Source organism: Thermobia domestica, chromosome 3, assembly GCF_964235325.1.
Source record: "Thermobia domestica chromosome 3, izTheDome1.hap1.1, whole genome shotgun sequence".
NCBI lineage: Eukaryota > Metazoa > Arthropoda > Insecta > Zygentoma > Lepismatidae > Thermobia > Thermobia domestica.
In genome coordinates, this window is record NC_137456.1 from 182,327,576 (window position 1) to 182,335,931 (window position 8,356).

Here is an 8,356-nt window from a genome sequence, read left to right on the forward strand (position 1 = left end):
GAGGAGGCTTATTAAAGGCAAAGGCCTCCGAACAATAATTTAAAAGTATAAAAATTTTCTGAAAAATATTTCTTTAGGTAATTTATTTAAAATACACTCTTTTAAAAATATTTGTCTTTGTTATAAACGTGAAATCACAAATAACCGTAAATCAAAGGTGTGAAAGCTAAGGTTATAGGTTAGAGCTCGGTCGCTCTTAATCATCAATATTCATAGCCGTTCTATCAGAGACAAAACGAATTTTGTGAACTTCATCACCACTGCTCCAACAGGCACATATCACCAACTACCAAAACCGACACGCCCAGAATCAAATACGACCCCTGACGTAGCTATTACTTCAGCTACCTTAACACAGCGCACAACACTTGAAGTCTTAGACCCATTAGGAAGTGATCATGTACCGATCAAGCTATTCATTCAATGTCGCACTCCTCGACCTCTTGATGCAACCCCACCTCATATGATCTTAAGATATGATAAAGCAGACTGGGAGAAATATCGTTTATATCTTTCAACACACCTAGAAGGACTTGATCCACCTACTACCGAAGACGAACTATATCATCTATTGGATACTATTACACGCCATATCAATCACGCTTCAGCACAATATATACCACAATCACAATATACGCCATATAAGCCTAAACTTCCGCCGCAATATCTTGCCATGGTGCAGCGATCGCGACACTTTTTTCGGGACTACATTCATACAGGAAGTCGAGAGGCTCTTCGCCATCACAGAGCTCTACAACGTACAGTCCAAAACTATGTTAAAGCCTATAAATTACGTCAGTGGGTAAAAACCTGCAACACTCTTGCAGAGACATCCCACCCGTCACGTTACTGGAAACGCCTCAACGCTCTTTCTGGCAAATCAAATAGAACGTCATATCCACTCATTCTTAACGACAAACCTCTTCACTCTGATCTCGATAAAGCAAATGCCTTTGCCACATATCTTCAGGATATCTTCACACCACTTACTCCTGACCGTCCTGTTCATAATCATCCGGTGGATCAATTTGATTTTTCATCTGCTCATCTTCAGCCAAACAGCAACCACCAGCTGAATATTCATAAAACACTAACAGCGGCCATCACTCCTGATGATATTACTTCAGCCATTCGAAGAAAACGTAATACAGCCCCAGGTATAGACGCAATCTCTTATCGCCATATTAAGGAATGTTCATATGCAGTTCTCTACCTTCTCTCACTAATCTATACTTTCATCTTACGTTCTGGATTCATACCATCACAATGGAAGACGTCTAAAATTCTGATGTTTCTCAAACCTAATAAACCAGCTGACAGTATTTCTTCATATCGACCTATTCAATTAACGCCTGTGTTCAGTAAAATTCTCGAAAAAATCTTAGTTCAACGACTGCATATCCATCTTACTCATTATAATCTTTTACCACGGACGCAAGCTGGATTTCGCCCAAATTTTAGTATCAACGACCAATTACTCCGTCTTCTCAATCACATCACCAACCAATATAATACATCACGACCATCTTGCCTTACCTTATTTGATTTGGAGAAAGCATTTGATAAAGTATGGCACGCAGGACTTATGTACAAACTTTTGAGCTTCCGGCTTCCTCTTGCTTATATTCGATTCATCTATAACTTTCTGCATTGTCGCTTGGCATACGTATCTATTAACGACACATTCTCTCATCCTATATTCCTTTACTCTGGTGTACCACAAGGATCTTCACTCTCCCCTCTGCTTTATCTTCTTTATGTGGCTGACTTACCACCATTACCTCCGAACGTTCATGTTTTTCAATATGCAGACGATACAGCGTTCCTAGCACTTGGTAAAACTGTTCACCAACTTAATATTTCAATGCAGTCCGCTATAGATTCATTTATAAACTGGTGTGAAAAGTGGCGCCTCAAGATAAACGCTCTCAAGACCCAGACTATAGTTTTCTTGCCGCCCAAAAAACGCACAAAGGTCCACCGAAACCCCAATCTACTTCATCTCACAGTCGAAGATACACGTATTCAACTCAGTAAATCTGTCAAATACCTCGGCCTCACCTTAGACACACATCTCACTTGGAAACCACATTTACAGGACGTGATTACAAAAGCTTCAAACCGGCTCAATTTATTAAAACGTCTCACGGGCACTACCTGGGGTCTCAGTTCTACAACTGTGTTAAATACTTACAAGGTCTTTTTGCGTCCAGTTCTGACGTATGCTAATCTAGCTTGGATCGCTGCACCACCATCCTTCTATAACAAATTAAAGATCTTAGAACGCCATGCACTCCGCATTGCTTATAGGATAAAATTGCCAAGTCCAACATGCGAATTGTACGAAAGAATCCCTTTTCCACATATTCTCTTCCATCTCGAATCTCTCCGTCTCAAATATATCGATAAACACCTGCATGAACGCCACCCGCTTCTCATAGACACCATGAACGCCCACATAGACTTTCCTATTTCAACTCCCATTATACATACGCCGTTATCTCTTCTTTTCACGATTTACCATTACACTCTACCTCCAAACCACAGGCACCTCCACTTAGCAGAAGAATTAAAGACCGACGACCCACAGCCTCTCATCTGTCCATCATACGCACTGTAATACCTCTGTCACTAATCTGGGCTTTCCCTTGTCTTTCATCAATGCTTGGAGCAGCCCCCAAGCGAGAAGATTAACCAGCATCAGTCAACTAACATAACCCAGTGTTGTGTTTGTGATTCGCACTTCACCACATCATGTCATCTCATCTTCACCTCATGATTGTGATCTAAAGATCACAATGTTCAACCTACCAATGCTAAAGATCAACAAATAAAATAAAATAAAATAAAATAAAATAAAATCCTCTGTATAATAACGATAACACCTTCCTTCATTCCTATACCCCTTTTCTAACCCAGTAAGACAAACATCCCATAGACCAACCACCACAACTCTTATTTCTTCTCATTGTAATGTTACCCAATTCCCCATAGAGGGCGTAACCCTCGAGCGGGTAGCTAGCTCTGGCTAGCAAAAAAAAAAAAAAAAAAAAAAAAAAAAAAAACGCTCTTAATTAAAAATCACTTAGCCCACCCAACATACTAATTCCATTGTTAACCGCCAATCTCATTCCTAAAAGAGGGCGTAACCCTCTGAAAGGCAGCTAGTCTTTCAGACTAGCATGTATTAAAAAAATAACGCTCTTAATTGGTACTGTAGCATTTTAATATGTAGATAATATATACATTGGAGAGATTTAAAATGAAAAGCTTGTATTTAGTTTAGAACTTAAAGTATTATATCCTCACACCTTCATAAAAAATATGCCCTACTATCATTTCATAAATAAGGAGAAAGAGTATATTTCCTTCTGTCTTCTTCATTTTCATCCCTTATTTTCTTCTTTCTCATTTGAGTGGCTGATGAGCTGCACCACAAAAATTCTGTAAGGTGTTCAAGACTAACCTCGCAGTTGGCGCCCCTAGGGTAATCATTGGGTAAAAATCAGATAGTGTATGGAAGTGGAGTTCATCAATAATCATGGGAACAATTAGGAATGAAATCAGTCCAAACTTTATCATTATACAAAAAATCATGATTCGCAGTTATTGTTCCATTGTGATACAATTTGCAAAATTACCGTTTACAGGTATACTATATCAACATTTTACATTTAACGTACTTTTAAGTGTAATACTGAAAAAATCAAGATAAAAAATTTCCCAAATTTGGTTAGTTATAGTTTAGCGTCCCTTTCAGCACCGAGGCTTTATGAGACGTGGACCTACAGCTTATTTTGGATCTCCCGCATGATCGAACCTGGGTCTCCTGCGCCAAGGGCAAGTATAAGTATTAAAAGATCTACTTCCCCAATAAATACCTTTCGATAGCATATTGCGAAGTAAAGTAAATTTATATGCAGAATCAGCTCGTCAATATAGGCCAACTAGGCAGCCACATAGAGCTGCAAAGTTTAGAGACAATGCTGCTTATGAATTATTATTATTATTATTATTATTATTATTATTATTATTATTATTATTATTATTATTATTATTATTATTATTTTGTTTTGCGGAGTTTCTAATATTAATACGGCAAATAATTATTACAACAAGGTAGGTAAAATCAATTAAACAACCTACCATGATATAGTAGCAAGTTTTGGCACGAAACTTGATTGAAATTGAAATGACATTAATTTACGTTAAAGTTGTAGACATATTTTTTGATTACGTAGAGGCCTTTTACCTGAAGAAATAAGGGAATATCACTAAATCTGGGGACGCCGAAATATTACAGTGATATCTAGGATGTTAGTACATCTAGAACAGGTCCTATTTGTATGAGTGTTACAAGCGAAAATTGTTGAAATTTATATCTGTGCCCATTTGTGGCCAAGTCGCTTCCGTTCTGTGAACGTGACCATGGATTTGAATCCAGTGGGAATACTTACCTCACATATAAATCTGAGTAGTGGTATGTTATCCACAATAACTTGTAGATCCTATATTGTGTAGCCTCAGTGCTGAAAAGTGACGAACATCATTGAACGAAGTAAAACTTCTCTTCCTTTCTCTACGTCATATATAGTTTCGCACCAGTGAATGACAAACTATGGACTGAATATAAAGTAGCTTCCATGTATGAATTTTCATACTTTTTTATCATACGGTTCGAACGAAACTCTTCATAATAATATTCTATGTTTAAAAATCTCCAAGTAATTACCTATTTTTCTAAAAATCTCTGACCTCAAAGTAGGTCATATTAATATTATGAAGTTAACAGAATTTTGGTACCGAAAAATCTATTTTTATCCAATACATTGAACTTGAACTTATCCCAATAGTGATCATAACAAACATATCACGCTGTTTATAGTACCCCATTATTTTCCCGTTTAACGCTTTGACTAATGGGCTCTGAGGCACATATTTTATTGCCATGAATGCTGGTCTTTTCCTATATTAACAAAATATACTACATTTATGAAATACGAACAAAATTGTTAGAGCCGTTTTTGAGAAAATAGCTAATTTTGATTTTCACGCTTTAGTGAATTACCGTTATTTTTGGTGGCTGTAGAAAGAAAATTTAAAAAACGAAAAACTGCCATGGAGACCTTAAGAAAGGTTTAAGTATTAATTTTGTGCACACGTTGAAATAAATAATGAAATCTTTAAGTTTTGCGTCCCATGGTTATGCAGGTTAGGCTAAAGGAGACGGTGATGATGAGTGATGAATGAAATTGTGGAATGAAGAAAGTGGGAGGAAACGGGAGAGCCCCAAGAAAACCAACGCATACGGTGTTTGTCCACTACGAAGTTCACTTGGCGGGGGCAGGGATCGAACCCGGGACACCAAGCACCAGAGGTAAACGCTCTACCACTGAGCCACCGCGGCCTCGTGCACACGTTGAGCGGTTTGCCCTCTAGAGGAGTATACATATAGGGTGTTCAAGTCTACTTTTGGTCATTTTGAACATGTATCGTATTTTAGATTTCTATCAGAAGATTCTTTCAGTGCTTAAAACAATAGTGTTCAGATATTGTAAAATTCTAATAATGGAAGGAAATAGTAATCCCTTTTTCTTCTATCTAAATGAAGCGTACAAATTTATGTCTCTTCCTCTCACAACTTTGGAAATTGGACTTGCATCTTTTGTTCTCTGAACGCCTCTTACAGTACATCGGGACGAATGGACGAAGACAATGGACAGACATCCAGAAACCCATTTTCAGCATATATGGGTCATTCTGTTGAAATCTCAAATTCGATTTATTTTCACGATTGTCATATTTTCTTCTCTCCTATCGCTGCTTCAAAGAAAAAGATTTTTTTCGTTATATCTTACAGTTTCTGTTCTATAAAAATCCAAATTAAAAATGAAAGCGACAGATTTCTGCAACTTCTGATTTGAATCGAGATATTAAAACTAAGATTGAACCTATTCTATCGACACAAAATTCATATGAAGAAAATATACTACGCTATTTATTATCATTTTTCATCTAGGTTGATCAATAGTAAATTTCTGTCTATCCTGATTTCAGTACAGGGATAAGGGCGAAGATGACATATGCCTCTGAAATGTTGAATGCATGTAGTAAAACTTTTTCTCCTCATATTTTACTGTTTTCCTTTATATAGATCGTGAACAAAGGTTTTTGGGGGCTCGAGGGGGCTTAAGTCTGTCAAAGTCTTCAAGTTCAATGGGGGGAATCGACATTGTCTCGTTTGATTGTTGTATATTTGCGACAGTTTGCAACACTGCGGTGTGTGCTTTACATATGTTGTTCAGTATCACTAGAGGGTACGAAATATGCAATGAACCGATGTAGCGCTATTTGAAGTATTTCAATTTTATAATAGGTTGGCAACATTGTCAACCAATGACGTTACATTTTGGCCTCAGATATGCATCTTCGTGACAAATAAATTCCTCAGAAACGAAAACGATGAATAATGTTGCCAACTGTGAAGCTGTGTTGTCAACCGATAACAATAAATTTACTGTAAATAAAACTATATAGATTGTTTCGGGAATAAATTGGTAAACTTCACATACATATTCAGAACCTCAATACAAGAAAAAAGGTAAAGTAAAGGTGTATAAACATATAATTCTCCTCCAATTACTCTTTTAGTCAAAAGGAGAAAAACTGGCTTCGTTTGAGATTAAACTGGCGAAGATCTGTGTAAATTTGATGCCTCTAAGTGGCCCTTTCTATGTGAAAATCTAATGACACACACACACACACACACACACACACACGATCTTTTATATAATAGTATGGTTAAATCAAGTGAATTATGTGAAGTGCAGTTTAACTTTGATCCATATAAGAAACTATTAGAAAATTGTTACATATAGTTTATCTGATTTATAGAAATTGCTACATTACTAAATTTGTCGATAAGCAACTTCTTTCCTAAACAAAGTGTATGATTTCGCATAATGTTGCAAACAAGATTACGGCAAAGATAATTAAAACAAATCTACAACTACAAACAAATTGGGGTAAGTAACTCAGTGGTAGAGCACTTACCTTTGGTGCGTGGGTTCCCTGATTCGATCCCAGCCCAAGTAAGTTTGTAGAAGACAACGTCGTGTCCATGAGTTTTCTCGGGGTACTTCAGTTTCCTCCCACATTCTCATTTCCCAATTCTTCAATCATCATTCACTTGCTTTAACCATCGTCCCTTATCCTAATGGACATAATCATGGGACGTTAAACTGATATATTTCATTCCATTTTTTTCTCACAAATTGACATACAAAATTTCAAATATTTCAGCGACTCTTAAAACTTCATAGCTCGTTCATGTTTCATAAGTGCTCCAGGTGTTATATATTTCTATTAATGTATATAACATTCATTTGAAGTACTTAACACATTACTATACCTAACTAAAAATTATCTTCAAGTTTTTTTTTATGTTTTAGTGGTATTTTATAACAGCAGTCTTAATAGTGGCACCTTAACTTTAATCCTAAGTGATGAAAAGAATATGAGAGGGCTCAAGGTGCCTTCTCTCTCTCTCAATTAATTACAAAATCTGAACCAATATACTTCTTAAGGTTCGAAAATTTTCTGACTACTTCTGTACTAAAATTGCGTCTCTACTGCTAAGGAATTTCTATTTTTGCCTGCTATATTTACTACATTTCTGATGAATGAATATATTTTCTATGACAATATTAACTCCATATTACCTGTAACAATTAATGTGATTTATCAACCTAAAATTATACAAGGTATACAATAATTCTTATTATGTTCTTTCTAAAATGAAGTTTTATTAATTGTGTTGACCTCTGGCCTTACCTTATATTCTAAAAGTTTATATCCTATTTATTTCACTATGTAATAGATGAAATGAACTATTATGCTCCTATTTCAAACAACGCAGTAATGTTTCGACAAAATCGTACATGTCTTCCATTGATCATTTTTGAAAACACACATAATAGCTGGTTGGAAAACAACACGTAAATACGGAACTCGCACTTTTCCTTCAAATCACATAGAAATAAGCCAGCCACACAGAGTTTCTATTCTCAGCGATAGAAAAAGCGAACGCGAAGAAAGAAGAGCGATACGCACATACGCAGACAACACACATGCATAGACTAATTCTCTTTCTTCCACCAGAAAACTTGTCTCCGCGTCTGAAACCACCATATAACACACACCGATGTCGGTCATCTTTGGCTCCGAAGTAAATATAGCATCTCTGGCGAAGGTCCAGGGTGCTTTCCTATTTGCCGTATGTGAGTATAAGCCACACATTTTCTTTTGTTCTTAACAGCCATGTCACTCATGAACTCTTCACACGTGGAGTTTGTTT

General features: G+C 36.5%; 1 protein-coding gene across 1 annotated transcript in view; it reads right to left on the bottom strand.

The window, feature by feature from the left end:
• Scgdelta (sarcoglycan delta) overlaps positions 1-8,153 on the bottom strand; it is a 589,315-nt gene extending 581,162 nt beyond the window's left edge. Inside the window, exon 1 of the mRNA XM_081752054.1 lies at positions 7,834-8,153. The gene's annotated coding sequence lies outside the window, so the exon portion shown is untranslated. The remainder of the gene's footprint in view (positions 1-7,833) is intronic.
• Positions 8,154-8,356: the final 203 nt, after the last annotated feature.